The sequence below is a fragment of the Anser cygnoides genome, chromosome 7, assembly GCF_040182565.1.
Source record: "Anser cygnoides isolate HZ-2024a breed goose chromosome 7, Taihu_goose_T2T_genome, whole genome shotgun sequence".
NCBI classification, from domain to species: domain Eukaryota; kingdom Metazoa; phylum Chordata; class Aves; order Anseriformes; family Anatidae; genus Anser; species Anser cygnoides.
This window is the reverse complement of record NC_089879.1, coordinates 23,213,731-23,234,778: the sequence shown is the minus strand read 5'-3', so window position 1 is coordinate 23,234,778 and position 21,048 is coordinate 23,213,731. Positions and strand designations below refer to the sequence as shown.

At 41.1% G+C, this 21,048-nt stretch overlaps 1 protein-coding gene across 17 annotated transcripts in view; it reads left to right on the top strand.

The window, feature by feature from the left end:
* The window catches only part of PCDH15 (protocadherin related 15), a 738,695-nt gene that overhangs the window by 329,220 nt on the left and 388,427 nt on the right, over window positions 1–21,048 (top strand). The window contains exon 1 of one of the 17 annotated variants that reach the window (XM_067000242.1): window positions 15,548–15,827. The exons of 15 other annotated variants lie outside the window; for them this stretch is intronic. The gene's annotated coding sequence lies outside the window, so the exon portion shown is untranslated. Of the gene's footprint in view, window positions 1–15,547; window positions 15,828–17,490; window positions 17,598–21,048 lie in introns of those variants that run through there. One more of the 17 variants, XM_067000243.1, reaches the window with a different exon arrangement.

Sequence of the window (21,048 nt, the reverse complement as noted above, 5' to 3'; positions counted from 1 at the left end):
TTGGATTTCTGCATTTTCCTTGCATGGTGCTCATTGCAATAGTACTATCAATCTAAGGATGTGCTTTAATTAAAAAAAAAAAAAAAAAAAAAAAGGTAATTTCTAATGATTATTGCATCCCATTTAATATGAATAAGTTAACTTTATTATACTTCTGATGTCACTTCTTGAGGACAAAATGGATTTGAGTGCATATGTGCACACATATTTCATACGCAAGAAGAAAGCCTTTATTTGAAGTGCTCTGTTGTTACAAGAGGATAGCATGTTACTGTGTAAGGTTAACTCTAGGTCCACATTTCATTCCTTCTTATAAAGTCCTCTAATTGGTGGAGCTGGTAAGCTAATAGTGTAGGGGATAGAGTAAATAATTAATGATATTAATATTAATGCACTGTGGGCTTTTACAGGACTGAGTCTTGCTTTAGGGAGTTTGAGACTGTGTATATGAATTCCCAGTTACTCTTACCTGAACGTAGCTATCGCTTTAGGTATTCTTGTCCTGGAGGGGCTTAGGCTAGCAAGGGGTTATTTGATGCATTTTATCTATGGTGTGAGTACTCAGGTTGCAGGAACATAATCCACATGGCTTTGCAGTTACAACCCTATGAAATAAGAGTGCAATTTAATGAGAGTGCTGCTCTGTTTAACGATGAAGTGCTCCTCTCTCAGCTGTTGTAATGAGCTGCTGAGGCAAGAAAGTTAGCCCCAGATGCTGTGTTTCACACCTTACACTTGGACAGTGAATACACAGACTGTAAAGAAGTTTGGGGCTTGATCTCTTCTTTATAGTTACCTGCTTGTATTAAATCACTGGTGGAATAATTGTATTGTCACCTTGTGTCATATTTGCTCAGGTGTAATAGCTTTGCCAGAAAAGCAGTCGACTGTAAAATTGTGGTGCGAAGGTTTTAATGTTCTTTGGAAAGGTGGGGAGGGCTGTTAAAGGCATTTTTGTTCTGTTTTGCTTTGTTTTTCTTTTTCTTTTTTTTTTTTTTTTTTTTGTGTATGAGTTCACTGATTTACTGGTGTGTGGGATTGTCTGATAACATCTTTGTGTTGGGAATAGCAGACAGGTCTTTATGCTAAAGAAACACTTGCTCTTGAATACTTGTAAATAACAAGACAAAACCAATTACAGCTGTTAGGCTTAAAAGTAAGATGAAGTGGCCGGGCTGGATTCTGGTCTTTACTTACTCCGTAGCTAAATTGTTGTAAGGGTTAAAGGTATTAAGTGAGAATTAACTCCTTGTGTGCTGCAGCCTTTGGTTTGAGATGTCCAATGTTAAACTTCATTTCTGCTTTTTAAGCTACTTTGTAACTTTGTCTTCTATGAAAGTCCATTATCTGCAAGAAGTATCTTCAAGAAAAAGAAAACAAAAAGAGAGAAGAACAAACTTTCATTAAGAGTGGGCTTGTGAAGGACATTTTGTAGTTTAATACTGATATTAAACTTTAAAGGCTGAGATGTGATGACCGGTTTTGGCTACAAATTGGATGTAAGTTCATTATTTCAAATACGTAATAGGAGCTTAAGAATGGAAAGGGCCATCCATATCTTCAGCTGTGGTTCTTGCTACTGCAGCCACAGCATCATACCATCACCGGAATACATATTCAGCCCCCTCTTAAAAAGAAAGGGATGGCTGTTTTTTTGTTCTGTCCCTGGTGCTCCCTTAGAACCCTGGAGCTCCTGGCACTCAGACCCTTCTGCTCATTTCCAGGGCAAACACAGTCTTGACCATTTGTTGTGCCAAAAATCTTTTTTTGCCGGTGTCTTGCCTATTTTTTTTTTTTATTTTTGGGGATGTCTTTCATCTCAAACTCTGCTTTCTTCTATATAATGAAGAAAATTGTGCATTACATTCATTTGGACACATCATTGGTGTTTTGTTCTGTGATACTGTTGCTTTCTCGTTTATGTTGGAAATACATTCTGGGTCCAAGGGTCACGTTTGCTTTTTTACACCTAGATCGCATTTATTATTTGTTATAATGATGTTGCAATTAACTATAACTTGCTAGTTGTCCTCCTTTGCAGTTTTCACCGGGAAGCACACAGCATACCAGGAAACCTCTTGTAGCCCTTGGGTACGTGACCTTGTGCTGTGCTTTACTGAACTTTGTCCTGTTACTGCTTCATTTCTTCAGAGCTTCTAGTTATTTCTGTGTAATACCCATGTCCTCTCTTCCAATATCTGTATCCCTGTTGTATTGTGTGTTATCAGCCTATTCCTAATGCTAGCGACAGAGCTATTAGGGGAAATGTTTAATAAGATCAGTTCCAAGAGTGATTCTTATGACTCTCTAATAATCACTTAAGTTTTAGGGACTTCTGCTGTTGTGTCCCCTTGAGCCAGATGCTCGCCCATCTCAAAATTGCTGTGCTGGTTGCAGCTTAGCTAACAGTTTCCCATGTGACACTGCTGAATGCTCTGCTAAAATCCCAATTAATGAGATCTACAGCTTTTGGAGAATGTTATCTGATGAAGTAATCTCTTAGGTTAGTCTGTCACAAGCTACCTTTTGTTAAACCCATATTAAATTTGGTCACATTTTGCAATGCTTTCAAGTCTCTGGAAGGAGATTGGAAGGGAAGAATACTTGGTCTCTGTGCCACTGAAGTGAGTTTTATAGGGTTGTAGAAAAATCTTCTTTTACTTAAAACATGAATAATTTATTTCCTACTCTTTAATTGTATGCAGTATCCCAGTTAAAAGAAATGTCTTAGCAGTGTTCAATTTTGTGTGCCATTTATTTCAAAACCTGGGGTTCGACTCTTTAGTGGCTCCTAAAGTTTTTAATTCCACTTTATGATGATTTCCTCTTTTTTCCCCTTGTGTATCTTACTTTTTTTTCTTTCACTGTTTATCTCCTTCCTTCCATGCCATAGTAAAAATATTAATTAAAACCCTTACTAACAACAAAGTCAAAAATGTCCTGCATGGGAGCCTAAGGTGTTATTTTCCTGATCTTTCCATACCTGTAATACTGAAGAAATTTTATAAAGCTATCAAAAGCAGGAAAACATTGTGTTTGGACATATTCTTCATATTCTGATAGCTGAGCTCCTCAATTCAGTTGATTTTTCAAGTTCTCTTAATTTCTTTCTTTTTTATTTTTTTTCAGAACAAATGCTGATAAGCCTTAATTACAAATCTGTTTTCTTTTGTTCTTCCATTTTATTTAATCAGTTTATTACCATTCAAATGCAGTTTACTGTGAGTGAATTCTCTGAAAATCGAGTATGAATTAACCTTATTTCTTACAGATATAAAGGTTATCCACTGAATCAATTGCGTGTGAGAGTACACAAATTACACTGCCGACAGTATTCTTTGCTCTTTGTATCTGGAAAATTGAAATCTCCAATGGTGGCACACTTTCTGATAGTCCCTACTTCTCTAAGAACGCTACAGCGATCTACGTGGTGCTTCAAGGTTTATGGCATTACTGCAGTCAAATACGATTTGACTGGATCGTCTCTTCCCAGAGTGACTGTGACCAAAACTAATATTGAAGTTGCCATATGGGGCACTTCTGGCTTTGTATCTCTTTCTCAAATTGGAAAGCCTTTAGAGAATATCCACTATGCTCATGTCTGGAGAAATAATAAGATCAAGCTAGGTGGTTGCACCAGGGCTTCCTCTGTTTTGCAGGTGTAATTGAGCCTGGAGCTTGTTGTTCGAAATAATTCAGTTGGGTCTGAAGGCCTGTATTTGTAAGTATTTCTAAGCTTCAGATCCTGCTTTAGTCCTTTCAGATTGCACAGTTTTAGAACCATGTTATTGTTGTGCTTGTACCTGAGTGTATATTCTCTCCATATATATATATATACACATATATAACATGCATATATTTATGTTAGCTACTGTACAATCTCCAGCCGTTCAGTGCAGTCTGTATGTCTGCACTCCAGTCCTTGTTTTGGTGGTGCCCCGCTTGATTTAATGCAAGTTCCACTTAGCTGAGTAGACCATCAGCTAAATTGCCAGCAAGTTCTTGCAGAGTAGACATTAACTGTTGGTTTCACAGAGAAATATCTGCAAGGTTTCAGTGCAAAAATCTAGAACGAATTCCAAGCTTTCAGGAAGAAAACCTTAGTATCACGAAATACAGAAAGAATTGCAAGCTCTATTAAAAAGCACTTAATGTCTCCTGAACTTTTATAGCAGTTTAATGTCTTATACCTTTTTTTTGAAGTAAAATTCAGCTATCTTTTTTTTTTTTCTTTCTTTCCTGAAATTGTTTACTTTTTGAATACCACTGGTGGTTTGGCTGTGGAACTGTGGTGATGGAGCAGATTATCTTGAGTGTCATCACGCGGCACTTGCAGGGCAAGCAGGCGATCAGGCCCAGTCAGCATGGGTTTATGAAAGGTAGGTCCTGCTTGACGAGCCTGATCTCCTTCTATGACAAGGTGACGCGCTTGGTGGATGAGGGGAAGGCTGTGGATGTGATCTACCTTGACTTCAGTAAGACTTTTGACACCATTTCCCACAGCATTCTCCTGAAGAAACTGGCTGCTCTTGGCTTGGACTGGTGTATGCTTCGTTGGGGTAGAAACTGGCTGGGTGGCCGGGCCCAAAGAGTTGTGGTGAATGGAGCCAAATCCAGTTGGAGGCCGGTCACTAGTGGTGTCCCCCAGGGCTCAGTGCTGGGGCCGGTCCTCTTTAATATCTTTATCGATGATCTGGATGAGGGGATTGAGTGCACCCTCAGTAAGTTTGCAGATGACACCAAGTTAGGTGCGTGTGTCGATCTGCTCGAGGGAAGGAAGGCTCTGCAGGAGGATCTGGATAGGCTGGACCGATGGGCTGAGGCCAACTGCAGGAAGTTCAACAAGGCCAAGTGCCGGGTCCTGCACCTGAGGCACAACAACCCCAAGCAGCGCTACAGGCTGGGAGATGAGTAGTTGGAAAGCTGTCTGGCCGAGAGGGACCTGGGAGTACTGGTTGATAGGCAGCTGAATATGAGCCAGCAGTGTGCTCAGGTGGCCAAGAAGGCCAACAGCATCCTGGCTTGTATAAGAAGCAGTGTGGCCAGCAGGTCTAGGGAAGTGATTGTCCCCCTGTACTCGGCTCTGGTGTGGCCGCACCTCGAGTACTGTGTTCAGTTTTGGGCCCCTCGCTACAAGAAGGACATGGAGGTGCTCAAGCGTGTCCACAGAAGGGCGACGAAGCTGGTGAGGGGTCTGGAGAACAAGTCTTATGAGGAGCGGCTGAGGGAGCTGGGATTGTTCAGCCTGGAGAAGAGAAGGCTCAGGGGCGACCTTATCGCTCTCTACAGGTACCCTAAAGGTGGCTGTAGCGAGGTGGGGGTTGGTCTGTTCTCCCACGTGCCTGGTGACAGGGTGAGGTGGAATGGGCTAAAGTTGCGCCAGGGGAGGTTTAGGCTGGATATTAGGAAGAACTTTACCGAAAGGGTTGTTAGGCATTGGGATGGGCTGCCCAGGGAAGTGGTGGAGTCACCATCCCTGGAGGTCTTGAAAAGACGTTTAGATGTAGAGCTTAGTGATATGGTTTAGTGTAGGACTTGTTAGTGTTAGGTCAGGTGTTGGACTAGGTGATCTTGGAGGTCTCTTCCAACCTAGATGATTCTGTGATTCTGTAAGTTCAATCTACTTTCCATGTGACATTTGAGATGGTAAGACTGCTTTTGCATTTCCACAAAACTACTATTGCTTGGTAGTACTCTTCTCCATCCCAGCATACCAACACAGATAAAATTATAAATGAGATTAATTTTGCATTTTTTTTAAGCATTTACCCTGTATTAGACCAAAGGAGTGAGGAAGGAGTAGACCAGGATTGTGACAAATTGTACACGATTATTTGGAGATCTGATTTTCGATGATTCATTTTCACAAATTTGTTCTGTTACAATTTGCATCTGCGGGTCAGGATGCTTCTAGGTTTCAGAAGGAGAATTTAGGTAGCTGAAGTTAAAGTTCCTGGTCTAGACACAGTCTATAAGCTGTGCACACCTGACAGTCCCAGCTGTTGGATTTCTTTGGGCTTGCGGAAGAAGAGCTTGGAACATTGCAGGGAGGATTGTTGCTGTTGTTTTTACTGCTCTTCTAATGTCACTGCAAAGTGCTTCCATGTTTTTGAGCTGTGACGATGCATTCTGGACCTGTTACACTGCTGGTCCTGGGAAAGCAGGCTTTGATTACAAGTTAGCAGATGGTAAAAAATTGGAGAAGTCCCACCTTGAATATGGTCATAATCACAGCACTCACAGAGCAGGAACAGCCAAGTAAAACAGCTGCTGTTTGATACAATGGGTCAGAAGCTGATGATGGGATACAGAGCTGTTCTTGGTCCATAAATTTACATACTTGGTTCATAAATAAGTGACACTTGATTTTAATTTGGTGATGTACTTTCACACTGTATCCTCCCTTTAACAGTTTCGTAATGACTTTCTAGCACACTTGATCCTTTGGTGACTCAGTTTTAGAAGTTCCCTGCTCGGCCTCCCTGCCTACCAAGCAGCTGCTACTTTAGTAATATTGTGTATTGAGAATAACTCTGTATTCACCACTGCTTCTGTGTCTTACGTTCAGTTTTCTGCATGCTTTGGAGCATCCTGATCAGAGAATGTAGTGCTGCACCTTTGAAATCACTGCTGCCTGATAAGCTCACCACACCAGCTTGGCCCAGATTATTTGTAAATAGATTAGAAAACTGTTCAGGGCTGCTCTTTCTGAGTAACCAGCATGTTGGATAGCTTATCATTTCTGGTCTACGGTCACAAAACCGGGCAAATTACAGTCTAGCTGAAGTCATGAACCTCACAGGAAATACACCAGACAAAATCATCTCTCTGTTTCTGTACTGAAGAACCAAATGCAAGGTGAAGCGGCCACCAAGCTATCAGTTGTGGTGGTGTCGACTCTTCCTAAGGTGGGTCTGGAGTACAGCTAGCAGACATCCAGTGCCATGTTGAATTTATTCATCCTTGCCTGGCCATCTGTGCATGGCTGTGAAAGATTTATCTGTCCTGAACAAAACATAAGAGCTGCTACTTGCCCAAGTGGTTAGTGTTGTGTGGCCTGGACAGGTGAGGTGCTCTGTGCAGTGTACTTCACACCAAACTTATGCGTGAGGGGGTACAAGGATGACAGTATGCTGGTGAAGTGATGTGGTTGGATTGACAGCCCTCTGTTTTTCAGATACAGTGGACTTTGGGCTGGCTTGATTCAAAGTGGCCTGTGGCTCTCAGTGGAAGTGAGACGTGAATGCCTCAGTCTGCTTCTGTACCCTTGGATGCTTGTTTAATTTGTACTGTTGTGACCACATCAGACCCATGCAGTGTCCAATTTGCTTTCTAAAGAGCCTAGGGTGAGATTTGGTTTTGCCTCTGTAAATGAATCTTCATGCTACACATACTGCTTGAGATGCAGCCAAAGATCTACTGTACTCACTTGTCCCGAGCATACCTGCAAACAAGAGGAGAAAATGTGCTTCTCTCTTAACCTTGCCTCCTAGTCTTTGTTGCGGTATGATTCTGCCTTAGCTGAATGTTGAACACACCATAGGCAACAATTCCCTTAGAGGCAGGGAGCGGGATAAGAAATTATGGCCCTGTGATTTAAAATGTAATAGCTTAGACTCTCCCAGATTTCCCAGCATCAGCGGGAAAGTGGAGTCCACATAGCAATTTATGAGCCGTGGTAGACCATGGTTATTACTACACTTGTTTCAGCTGATGAGTTGCACACTAGACATAGCTCAAGGCTGGCACTAGTGTTTACAGAGCTCTCCAGAGGAAAGATGATTGATTGATCCAAGGCCTACTGCTGTTTTGGCCTTGGACCAACATCAGGGACTTGAGAACACAACACGAACCATCCTGCGCATGGACCTGTAGCTGGTATTCTGGCATAACTCTTATTTTTACCTGCTCACATTGACTTAGCTTAGTGCAAAAACACTGCCATGTGGTGTATAGCGCAGCGGTGTCACTTTTCAGATACCTCTACTTACAACTAAAGCCAGCTTTGCCCCCCTGCATGACATGAAACTGTTCACTGGCAAGTGATTTTTAGGCCCACTGTTAAATAAAGCCAGAGAGTAGCATTGCATTAACCTGACCCTAGCTGGTATTTCTGCTGTTGTGTGAACACCCTTGGGTGAGGCGGGCACAGCGGAGTCTGAGACTTGCTGCAAATGGCTCTGCAGCCTGCACCTTGGGCAGTTGCCACAGGCACTGCGAGGCCTGTGTCCTGCCCCGAGGCCTGTGTCCTGCCCCAGGCCACCAGAGGAGCTAGAGGCTGTCCTGGGTCATCTTGAGCTACAAGAGGAGCTGGTCAGAATTCCCAGCAGCAATTGCTGCAAGCCTAAATGCAATAAGGCGGTACTGAGGCTGCAGTAGGTCATACTCGCTGCCAGGTGAACCCCACTAGGTCCTGTCCTGATGGGCAGTGCTTCCCAGCAGTGTCATCAGCCTCCCTCTGCACCCTCTTGAGTTGCCTCTGTGCCTCCAGCTCGCTGAAGGGAGCAGGGATGTAGTGTGTTCTGGGCACTGCCTGGGACAGCTCCAGCTCCAGGTCCTGTCCCAGGGTCCGTTACACCTCTCCCACCGGGTGCTGGTGGTTGAGCAGGTTTCACACCATTACCAGTTGCACTGTGGAGAGTGCTGAGGGCTTTCAGAGGGGCAGGTGGTGCCGGGGTCTCTGCCACAGCTGTGCACTTGTGCGCAAAGCCCAAGCAGTGTTGGTAGCACAAGCAAGTGCTGAACTCTTGCTTTGTGCAATTGGAAATGGTCTTGGATTGGCGTCATACTCCATGGGCAAAAATTTACCTATAACCCCTGAGAAATGGAACTTACCTTCAGCAGACCTGCGGGAATGTAAAATTAGTAAGTAGTGGCAGTGCTGATGTAGTCTTTCTAGTTCACAGACATCTGGGGTGTCAGTAGATATGCACAGACAGTGAGACAAATCTGAGCACCCGATGGGGAGGGGAAAAATAAAAGAAAAAAGGTTTCTGTACTTCCTATCTCGCCACACAACCTACATGATTGTTATGAAATGAACTGATGAGAGATATTACTTCTCCCACCATCATTAGCATGCAAGTGTTCTCTGAATGTGCCAGATGTTTGGCTTGCATTATCTGGAAGTTTCTTTCATTTCCAGCCCTAGTGAAAGGGAAGCTTGAGCACGTCCAGCAGAATTATAAACAGTTTCCTGTACCAATGAAGACAGTAGCATACTTAATGAACTGTGTCATGCTAATAGTAAGTCCAGTTAATGAATGCTTTCCTGTTATTTTAGAGAGGTGGCCGAGTGACGTTTTTCTGATTCTGGATCACTGAATCCGTATGGAAGTGCAAATTATGTGTCTGAGAAAAGCTTCTCTTTATGTTAATATTTGGAAGGAAGGTTTATTTAGTATCCTATACTTTACAGTCAGATTTCTGAGAGATTTATTCAGAATACCCATGTATTCAAAGCTTGCTAAGGGTATGTCCTCTGAGATATCATCAGTTGGGAAAAAAAAAAGTGTCTTTACTAACAGTATAATATATGAATTCTGCAGAAATCCACTGAACATGTTTTCAGAGCACTATAGCACCAACTCCAGTAACGTTGTTTGAAAGTATTGATTTGTATAGAAGGAGGAGTTTCTGAATTATAGGCTGTAACCAGCTAGTTAAAACTTTCACATTCAATACTGTTTTGCCAAAAACCTGGTAGACTCTTATGTCTCCACATAAAAAGGAAATCACTGTTACTAATTAGAATTTTCCCCAACTGTGTTCTCATACTTTTCTTCCTGGAATAGGGGAACGTACTGGTACTTCGGTTAGCTCTACAGCAGGGGATATGCAGGGAGTTGCCATTGTTCTGTTGGCACCTCGGGCAGTATGGACACAGAAATCCCATCGGTGCCTGCCTCATGCATCAGAGCTCCTGGAACTGCTCTCTGCAGAGACCAGCACAGCTCCTCGGTGTCTTGGGCTAGGATCATTGGGTGGTATGACATTTTACCGCAGTGGTTTTTCATAGTTTTGATCAGATTGGATATTGAAACAGTGGATTGGTGAAGATCACTTAGGTCTTTAGAACTGGCCATACGTCCTGAGTTTTATTCGGACTTGGTGTACTTGCTTTTAAGAAGGTCCTTAGTTTCTATTAGCTGTGACCTCAAGCCCTTGTCAGGAAGCTGCAACTTGAGAAAAGGATCCGATACTTTATTTTTTTCTCATTTTCTTGAAGAGAGCTGTGTGAGGATTTGAAGAGAAGGGAAGGGCAGTAGGAATGGGAAGAATATGCAAAGATGAATCATGTTGGAGGAGGAGGATACAGAGGACGATGAGGGGGAGAAAGAAATAAAATTTGTGAATAAACCCAAAAGCAGGCTGGTCCAGATGAATGCATTTTATCTCTCCACAGGAATATCGTGAGGAGAGCTGCCTGGCATTTGGCTCTGTTTAGCTGCTGGAAGCTAGGATGGTAATTGCCCTTAATTTGAATGATTTTGTTCCATAATTTGTTTTGAAAATGACGAGAAAGTGGTGGAGTTCACACTTTGTTATAGAGCAATACATTCTCCTTCTAATGCCATTTCTTTGAATCCTCTGACTGTGTTAATATGAGAAGTGGAAAGGAAATTCAGTGTTTATTGTCTCATATGTATAATACATGCTGCTGTGTGTACTCCTGTTTGTGCATGGCTGGAAGAGTTTTGTTTTTTTTACGTCTATGCTATGACCCAGATCAGCTGACTGAAGAGTACTCTAGTGACTTCTAGGTATTAGACTTAGAATATTAAAGTTAAAATATCAGATACCTAATTTTTCAGAAATGGCAAGAGTTTTCAAAATCATGGAGAAGCATAAATACATTTTCCTTTTTATATAACCTGGCCAAAACACGGAGCTACGCAAATTGTGTGGGTTTGCTCAGAGAATAAACCATTCATTGTTGTACCCATCTCCCTGTTGAAAAGTGTGATGTGCCTGTTGTTGGTTTTTGACTGAGGAGTGCTGTGCAATCACTGCTTTATACTTGGTCCTTCCAACAGTTTCTTCAGCTGGTGCTTGGTCCATTTCTCCTACTTCCCCTCTTCTGAAGAATTTTGGAACTGGAATGTTCTTTGTGGGAGTGGAGAAAGAACTTTATTATCCCTACTGGGTTTCTATCACAATTGCAAGCAAGAATTTGGACATATTTTCTCATAAGAGTTGGGGAAAAAGGAGTCTTGAGTGCTACATGTAATAATAAGCTGTATAAAATTCCAGGAAAATTAGTTCTTGCAAAGTGCGGGTTACAGGAAGTAGCATAATGTCTAGTGGTCTCTAGAAGAGGATTTTGGAGCAGTTCCAGCTGTTTCTTAAAAACATGATTCCTCATCTGCTCATTTATTAGCACTGAAATATCATTAAATATACATAAATTCCTTGAATGAAAATACAACGATTTGTAATGATTTTGAGCACTTGAGAATATCTAGGAGTAAGTATGACATTATGGGAAAGGAAAAGCACATAACATGGCTTTTTTTCTTATCTGCAATGCACTTGATACAAATTTTCTGTTCACAGTTAATCAGTCACATTCAGTGACCAGTATTTTATAAAATAAATGTAGAAAAGCTGCTGCTTTAGTATGTTTTAGGAGGCCAACTAAATTTATGAGCAAAACCCCAGTTTTCTTCTCATAGCAAGGATAGTAATAATGTTTCATAAGTATTTTTAGAGAAGGGGTGCAGAATATTTTGCTCTGATGCCTTACATTAACATAAATTATTAACATACTTCAGTGTTGATGATATAAAGCCAATCAAATGGAACCTTATAACATTTACCTTCAACTCTATTTTTTTTCTGTGGTATGTACTCTAATTCTTCCAAGACTGTTTAATGCCTATATTATGCTTATGATTTTTAGAATTTTTGGCAAGGGGAGGGAGAAGAGGTTTGGAGTTTTTGTTGTTGTTTTTGAAGGGATAGGTCTGGGATAAGTGGCTGGCCTCGTGACTGTTTCAAAGCTATTACACTCTTGTGAATCACTCCTCTTGCTGTACTCAAGAGATAAGGCATTGCTCCCAAAGTAACTTTTTATTATTGCAGCTATTGACATTTTGTCTAACACAGGCAAGTAAGCTGAAGAATCGTGCTCATCCAGAGCAGATGTGAGTGGAAATGTCTTTTACTTTGTATGGAGTCCTGTGCAATTGTTTTCTTTGTCAATAAATTAAAAATTTGCAGAGGAGTGAGTCAGTACAGGTTGCTGATCCTAAAGTTTTATGCAGCCTCTTGCCTATTAATAGAAATAGCAATCCTTCACTTTGAAAACTCAGGTTTTCTTAGCCATTAATGGCATTAGGCTTATGTTAATGTCTTCAGTGTCCTAATGTACTGTCTTGTCTCATTCCAACTGAGTAGTGTTGATATAACTCATGATTTTTTTTCTTAGTTTCAGCATTTTCAATGCATTATGGTGGTTTTTTTTATTATTATTATTCTTTAAGGCTTTTGAGATGCAACAAAATACTCACAAAATTCTTCCCAAAGGAGGGGAAACACTTTGTTACCTATCATTTCTGGGGCTAGATCTGTGTGTATGAACTTTCAACTAGAAGGATAATGCTTTTTACACATCTGCAAAGTTTGCATGGTGATTTTGTTAGAGACTTTTTAGTGGTGGTTAAAGAAACAGCCTAGGGTCATGTGTGAATGGAATGGTTGGAAGAGATAGAAGGGTACATCTGCACCAAATCTGTGAACTGCCCAGCCTGAAAGTTGTTGTAGTATATTACCGGTTATTCTCACAATCTGATGAAAATAACACATACTTTCCTGATGGCTTATAATAATTTGTGTATACAACAGCATCTGTACCTGGCACGATGTGCCGGCTGTGTTTCTTCTTTCACCACTTCCAAAGCTGCTGAGGATGGGCAGGCTCCTGTAGGCACCTCAAGGGATCTGGCATTTGCATTTCTGGGGAAGTGCCTGGGGAAGATGAGAATACTCGAGGTGGTAACAGTTAAGTGGAAACTGAAATCGGTCAAGGTGACAGCTAAATGGATGGTCTTCATTTGTTGTTGTTCCCACAGTTGCTTGCTTGCTCTTTACCAAAATTAGCGAGGCACACTGATGAATGAGATCAGCATGGCAATATCTTCTTGAAGCAGCAACCTGTAACGGCAAGTCATGCTTCCAGCCTGGCTGTACGTGCCTCTCTGGGATGACAAAGGCAGACAGCTACCTAGAAATGGGGGCAGGAAAAGGACGGGCTTTTTGTTTCTTCCTTTGTTTGTTTTTAAATTTAAGAAAGATAAATCAGTACTGTGCAAAACCAACTTTTCAGGCCAATCCAAAATACTTTGATGGTATCCATATGTTAACAATGTACCCATTGGTCATTCAGCTTTGACCTGCTGGTATTTCGCAATTTAAGAATATTTCAGTTGAGCATTCTTGTTTCTTTGTTTTTATATAGAAGAAGAATGTGTACTCCTACTGTAAATGACAAGCTTAATCAATCTGAGTATGCCATTTATCTAATTACAAGCAGAGATTATTAAGTTTTTAGATAATCCTTTAAATTAGATCAGAAATCATTTTGTTCCTACAGCTTTGATTCCTTTCAAATATCGTTTTGTTTTCCTGCCTAGAAAAATGAGGTGTTCTGTAGTCTCACTTCCTGCTTTCAGATACCTCCATTGCATTTTCATGCCCTGTAGCATCTGAGAAACTTTGATACGTATTTTTAATGTAATATGTGTCATTCAGTCCAGTATGTTCTGTATATACGTGAATGCACTGATTAAATCTTTCATATGAACATTGCTGAGTGACTTATGATGAAAGGAGTAGATTGTTAAATCCTTGTTATACACATCACATTTAAGCAGCAATCTGTGAGAAGCTCATTTGGAAATGCTTCTTTTCTTCAGTACTATCTTTATTGTTTCCTGTTCCTTGTGGTTTCTGCTTCTGCATGTCCTCCCCTCCTGAGAATTTTTTCCGTGAGCTTAGATGGCCTCTCCCTGCCTCTTTCCAAAGTGGGAATAAGAAGGGTATAGCAAGTACCAGCATCGCTGATGCTACGTGCCCCTTAATCTTTCTTTCCCCTCTCTTGCCTTAGCTCTGCACAGCCTAGGGTCTCTCCCTGAGATGGTTTTAAGCTCAAAAAGCAGCAATTGCTTCCTTTCAGGATTTCAGTGCGGTGTGCGGTTCATGCAATATACAGTAGACTCCTATTTATAGCAAAGCCATTTTTCATGGCTCACTCTGAGTGCAAATTCCACTTCCAATTAAGCAGTATAGGTCTTATGTACCATCTACCTGTGCTCCCCATCCTGCCTCTCTCAAATCTGCTCTCAGTAGTCTGTTACCGACAGTCCCACCTCTGAATTTCTACATGTGATTTGGATACAGCAAGCTACATTCAAAGTAATGTAATGTTTAAATTCCAGCTAAGCAGTTCCTTCTGTTGGTTACTTTAATTCACATTTACATTTAACATAGTTCTTTTTTTTCTTATTTCCCAAAATGAGCACTGTAGTAAATGCAGCATTTCACAGTTGCTAATCGCATACCATGTATGCAGTTGTTGTGAATCTTCCCACTGGGTGAAGATGCACTCATCTTCCCCTAATTGTGATTAGTATTCAAACAGTACTGCAAGAAGCCATCTTTCCCTCTGCTCTGCCCACGCAGGTCACAAAAGCAAGCTCACTTCTCCTTCCATGTTTCTCAGGCAGCGGGGTTTTCATTTAAAAGGAGAAAACTCGCATGAAGTAAGCCCCCCAAATGAATGCTCTTGCCTTTTTTTTTTTTCTTTTTAAAATGAGAAATCTGGCAACAAACAAAACTTTATTTTTTTCCATTGTGCTTCTGTTACTGGATTTGGGGATTTTGTTTTTATGTTTTGGGGGTATTTTTTCAGTCAAGTGCTAACGCCTCATATGTCACAGGTATTTCAATAAAGGTTGTTCTGTCAGTCGGTGATTTCCACTGAAGATCCAGGACACTGAAGCATGTGGTTATTTTTGCATTTCCGATACCACTTCAGTTAAGAACACGCTGGTTTTGAACTCAGTATTTTCAAAGATGCTCAAGATCTCTGTCTTTTCATGACGGGTGAAGGTACTGTGAGGGATGGCTGCGTGTTCCCCACAGCGCTTACAATAGGTGCTTAGGAAATTTTTAAATTCTCTTGTCCACAGGGCCCCCTTCAGAGATCTGTCATTAATAGAAGAGTGGAAAGAGCAGATAATGGAAATTAGTTCCCTTCCTTTTTCAGTCATTTGTAGCTATAGAGAGTGCCCTCGGAAGCCTCCATGAGATAACTCTGTGTTTTCTTTGCCTAGGGCTATTTTGGTTTATATCTGTGTATGTTCCTTTTGTCTGTTCTTGTGAAAACAAGTTTGCAAAGCCCTGGCACGGTTCCTGAGGATAGGCAAGTCTTCAAGCTTCACCAGATGCATTGCATTTGGGCTGATGGTGCAGTGCTCAGCTTCAGGTGCTACTCAGCTGCTTCCATTTTGATTATTGGAGTCAGTTCCTGCAAAGCGCTTTGGAGTTGAGAGCGAGCCAAGTCATGGTAGTGCCATTAATTTCACTCCTGATATTGCCATTTCAAAATACCATACCTTTTTGGACTGCATTCCTGTGTCATGACTGGTTGATGCTGATTCAAATTGCACATCATAATCCGTCATCTTAGAGACTGTCATAGTCTTCATCACAAAATGTCACCTTCAACTTTTTTTTGACTGATCCAGCATTAAGACCATATTGATCATTGCCCAGTAGGTGGTGATGCAGTTGCATTTGGCTTTGGATTCTTTTCTTCGTTAATGGTAAGGTTGGAAAACTTCCCCATTTCTTGAGGGTTTTTGTTTATTTGTTTGTTTCAAACTACAGTGACTTATTAGGCTGCTGTTGTCTTGGTTTTATACACTGATGTTAAAAACATGTCCTAAAAAGCAGCAATGTTGCATGAATGAGAGTAACCTCGAGTTAAAACTATTTCTAGGAAGACTGCACAGGCAGTTTCATTGCATGGAGTGACACAGGCAATGCTGCTTAATCAGATGTTTCATAAATTAATGAAGGCTTAAACTCTTCTCGTTCCTGATATACTGCATTTAATAATCCCATTAATTCTCAAAGGCTGAGAAGAAACAAATTATGGGTTTTTAAGATTTATAGTTTTGGCATTTACAGTCTGTGCAAATCCTGCTGTGTATTCTTGTATTTTTTGCAGAATGCTTAACCTCTGGGAACCCAACAATTTTAAATCATACACTGACAAATTCAAAATAAAACTCAAATTACCTGGAGTTCTGGTAAGGGCTCTTGCTGCTGTTCCTTGGTTTCTGAGTTCTTCCAGGTCCACCAGCTGCTTTTAAGTGTTTCTAAATGGTTGGTTGCTCAGAAATACCAATAAAGCAAGTAGCAGCATTTGTACGAGTGTCTTAAATTCCACAACTTGCTGTTTTTTGAGGATGGGCCTGATTCACATGGAAACCTCTGTTAAAAGTAGCAAAGAAGACTGGAAACTGATGCATAGGTGATATACAGGTATGTTTTGGAAATCCAGATAGCCTTGCTTTTCGTGTGCTTTCCACTAGGGTAACTGTGTCAGCTCTGCTGGCAGAACTCACCTGTTGAACTCCTGTAGTGCTTTCTCACGTGGATTAGGCCTGAATTACACAGCACAGCCAAAAAGGCAATTCTCGTGCATTTCTATACAGTAAGTGTTGCTGAGGGAAAGGTGAAAATTACTCCTTTAACCTTGTGCCATGGAATCTTTGAGAGTGAAATAGGAGCAATGTACAAAAGTGCAAAAGACTACTCTTATTTTTAGGCATATTAGGGTCTCGGACTTTATGCAGAACTGAAGTGAATCTCAAAAGTTTAAATATTGCTATAAGACTCTTTCAGCTCCTTGACACAAACCCAACAAGTTGGCTCAAAAGACTCTGGGGACAGGCCAGAGGGTGGATAGTGGAGGCTAGGTTGCCCTCCATGCCTGTTCATGCTGCCAAAGCAGTTTTGTTTCTTCCAGCCGCACTCTCCTGGTTTGTGTTTCACAGACATCCCTCCGTTTTTTACAGGCTATTGGTCTGTCTGATTTTGTTTGCTGATGGCTGAATCTTGTGGTTCCTAATTAAACTGTCTTGCTCAGTTTCTTTAGGTTTAAATATTTTAAAACATATATTATTTATCAAAAATCCTTACTTCTTTCTACAAACATAGTTGCTTCTCACTGTCTTTAAACCTAGAGTCATTTGAATGTGTGCAGAAATGTTACGATCACCTCGCAGCAGATGCGGTAGTGGTTCTCAGGCTGTTCTTAGGAAAGGACTGATCAATGCTTAAAGCAAGCAAGGAGTTAAGTAAGCCACCCCATCCCTAAAAAATAAAACCAAAACCACACCAGCAAACCCCCTCATGTGCAGCGTGTAGGGCTCATTAATGCTGCCTATTTATCAGTGAAAAAGGGCTGACTCGTTTGGCATTGCAAGAAAACATGTTAAAGCTGGAGCTAGGAAGTAGGAGACTTGAATTCCTGCTGCTAGGAGGCAATCTGAAGATTTTTATAACTCTGGAAGATCTGGTTTCAGGTGATGTGAGGGGGGGGCTTTGGTAATGTAACAGCCAGGGAAATAAAGCAGTGGGATCCTTTAGGGTGAGATTCTGGTTCTTGATTTTGTGTGTGTGAAAAGCAGGGAATGTTGATTATTATTATTTTTTATTTTTCCTTTAAGTGATGTTTTGAATACTTGTATGTTAAGCTGTATAGGGATTGCTCAGGTGGTTTTGGCAGAGAAAAGTAACATTTCTGGCTACAGCCTGCTCAGGGGGCAGGTCTGAAGGACTTCTTTCTGGAGATCTGCTGCACTGTTTTTTTTAGCCTTGAGTAGTCAGACTTCTGTATAGAAACGTAAAGATGATGTAACTTCATTTATGTTTGTAATTTATAAATGATGCTTATGAAACTGTTAAAAGAAAAAAAAGGAAATAGAACACTTTTTTAAAAATTCCAATCCTTCCCCCCCCACCCCCACCCCCCAAAATAGCATAGCACAGACTTCACAGCAAGATGGATTCAACTTTTAATGAGCAAAACGAGATGGTTTCTAAACTTTGCGTTGTACTCAGAGAGAGCCTCATCTGGAGCCCCCACAGTGCCCATCCAGGCGCTGCACCCAGGAACTGGGGAGGCACAAAAGCTGAGAGTTAATTCTTGTTAATTAGATACACTGATACCTATGCAAGATGCAGTAAGCTAACTAGTTTCTGCATTAAAGCCTTCCTAGGCTTGTTTTTAACATCTGCGTTACATTAGCTGAATGTGACGTGAACTTAAGAAACGCCCAACTCTTCTGAAATGACATAGTGGTTACATATATGTGCAACCTGCAAATGCATAAATAACTCAAAATTACGGTCATGTAATCTAGCAATATAGTTCTGAAGTGTTTGTTAGGAGGAGGCTGTCAGAAGCACAGGTTTATTGAAGGGGAGAGTTGCAAATTTTCTCAAGGTAGCTAGCTGAGTTTTGGATGGTATATGCATGAACTTCTATCAAAATGTTTCCTGTAAGTAGTTTTCAAACATGCACCTTGTCAGTATGGCCAGCAAGAGATGGCAAGGTGATAGTAGAAAGCTGTGTGTATATATATATATATATACACACACACACATATATATGCATTCTTAGTATGTCTAAAGTATTGCACTGTGTTCTGAAGGAAGGGTGGTCTTCGTTAAAACACGTGCATCTGTGTGTTTATTGAACTCCTCATAATGCTGTGGTAAAGCCCAGGGCCACTGATGTGAGTGGAGCAGGTGATAGCAGTGGTTGTTCCCAGCCCGCTCTGACAACCCTGGGGGTGCCTTGTCTGGGGAGCTAGCAGGAGGCTGAAGTTGGGCTGGATTTGTGCGTGGCTCCTTGCTTTGGAAATGAGAAAACACTATTAACACGTTGCACCATCTGCTGGTTTGTCACTGTTCATCAAAGGGCTAATTTGTGCTCCGAGCAAACTCTGAATGAACAGTCTTGAACAGTTGAAACACGTGGTTTTGTCTTCAGGTATCATAAGTGTTAGCCTAAAGCTGCCGGGCATATTTAAAAAATACATACTTGTTGTGAACAGAGATTTATGTGGCTCTTATTAGCTTTGTAAGTATGTATGTTTGCCTTTATTTTCACGCACAAATTATTTTTTGTTCCAGGTAATCTTTATTAGTCATATTGGTAAGAAAACTGTTTTGAGAAGGACATGAAAGTCATTGACCTGATTTGTTTTTCCAGTTCCTTTAGATTTATTGTGAGGTATCATCTTCCAGTTACTTACTCATTTACCTTATATTTAATGTTTTCACATTACTCTCAATACTGTCAGAGTCAGCAAATGGGCAGTTTGGTGCAGGTAAACCTTGCCGTCAACCAGTTGAGGCGTTCACCACGTGAGCTTCTTTGTATACTGTTATGTAAAGATACCAAATCACTGATAGTCCTTTAATTCTGAGCATTTTAATAGCTTATTTAAATGCAGTAGCTGGGTTGAGCAAGATGAATAACAACGTATTCTTTGATGACCTCGAGGTCATCTTTCATCCCACCCATGAGACAGGAGTGCAGTTCGTGGCTGCAGAAATCACTGGAACTCAAGTGCTGCCTTACAGTGGCGGTAACAAGGCATCTGTGGCTTAAAAGCTGCTGTTCCGATCACTGCCTCAGCAATGTGTGGAGACATCGCTCTTCTGTTTCTTCAGTGACCTTTCTCACTGCCTAAAATTGCAGATTTTTTTTTGGAGGCTTTGCTGGTCTCTGCTCTCTTCTGGCAGAGCCTGTAGGCTGCACAGGTCAGGCTGAGCTGTTGAAATTTGGAAACTTAAACAAGCTTGGGAATATGAGTGTGTGCATCCAGCATAGTTTTGGGGAAGCTGCTAATAAATTGGAGCAGGAAAGCATGAGATGCTGGCTGTTTCCATGGTGCTTCTGATCACAAGAAGTTGCAGATGTCTGCTTGCATCGTATGTGCTGTGACATGCTTTACTCCAGGGATTTGAGTCTTAGTTGGGTGAGTTGTACCCATCCTTAAGAGCTGGGACTGTGGCCCATACGGGCATATTCAAGCCAGCAGTTCCTGAGCCTTCTGCTTCAGTGCCACTACATCTGCAGCAGCACATTGTTGGTCACTAGCGCATCAGACAAGTGGTTTTATGCATTTTGCCTTCCTTGTTATCCTTGCTGCTCTCATGGGTATCTCTGCAATTTAAGATTTCTCTGTTTTCCTCACCAAATAATTCCCATTGATTTGGAAATGTAATGTCAAATGTGCCTGCTTTAGATTTATGATAGAAAACGTGCATTGAAAGACTGTTTTCTGATGAGATTAATTGGGACTTTCATGAGCCTGTAAACAAAATGTGAAAATTAGGAGTGTGTGGACTGGGTGCACACATTGTGTTCACCCTTCCCCCCGCCCGCCCCCCCAGCATTCTCACAGGATACTAGTTTGTTTCTTTGAGAAATAACATGATTGGCCTTAAAAATCTTTAAATGGCCTTTTACTTTAATTAGTGGGTTGGGTTTATTTTGTTTTACTGAGAACAACACATTATAAAAAGGAAATACCCATATGGTAGTTGTCTTCGATTTTATGTCGCGCAGACCTAATTGGATCTGCTAACTTAAATATGATGTAACTATGCCAAAGTAATAATAGGCATGCTGTTAACTGTACAGCTAGGATTTGTTGTTTGCATCTTTTTTTCCTGTGTAAATAAAGTACGGCTCTAGGAAAGGCAGAACTAAGCCAACACTTTTTCTCAAGTTGCATTTTTTAAAAATACAATTTAAATTGTATTTGTCACATTTTTAACAGCACTATTTAAAGTGCCACCTTGTTAGTACGACGGAAAGTATAATGCTCCTTAAAAGTAGCATCTACACTTATCTGGTTTTAAGTAGGTTACATGGGTAGGGACATTTAAGTGGGGTTATGGAAGGTACAGATCGCTATTTCCTAAATCTGTAGTATTTTGGAATTGTTTTAAATGGTT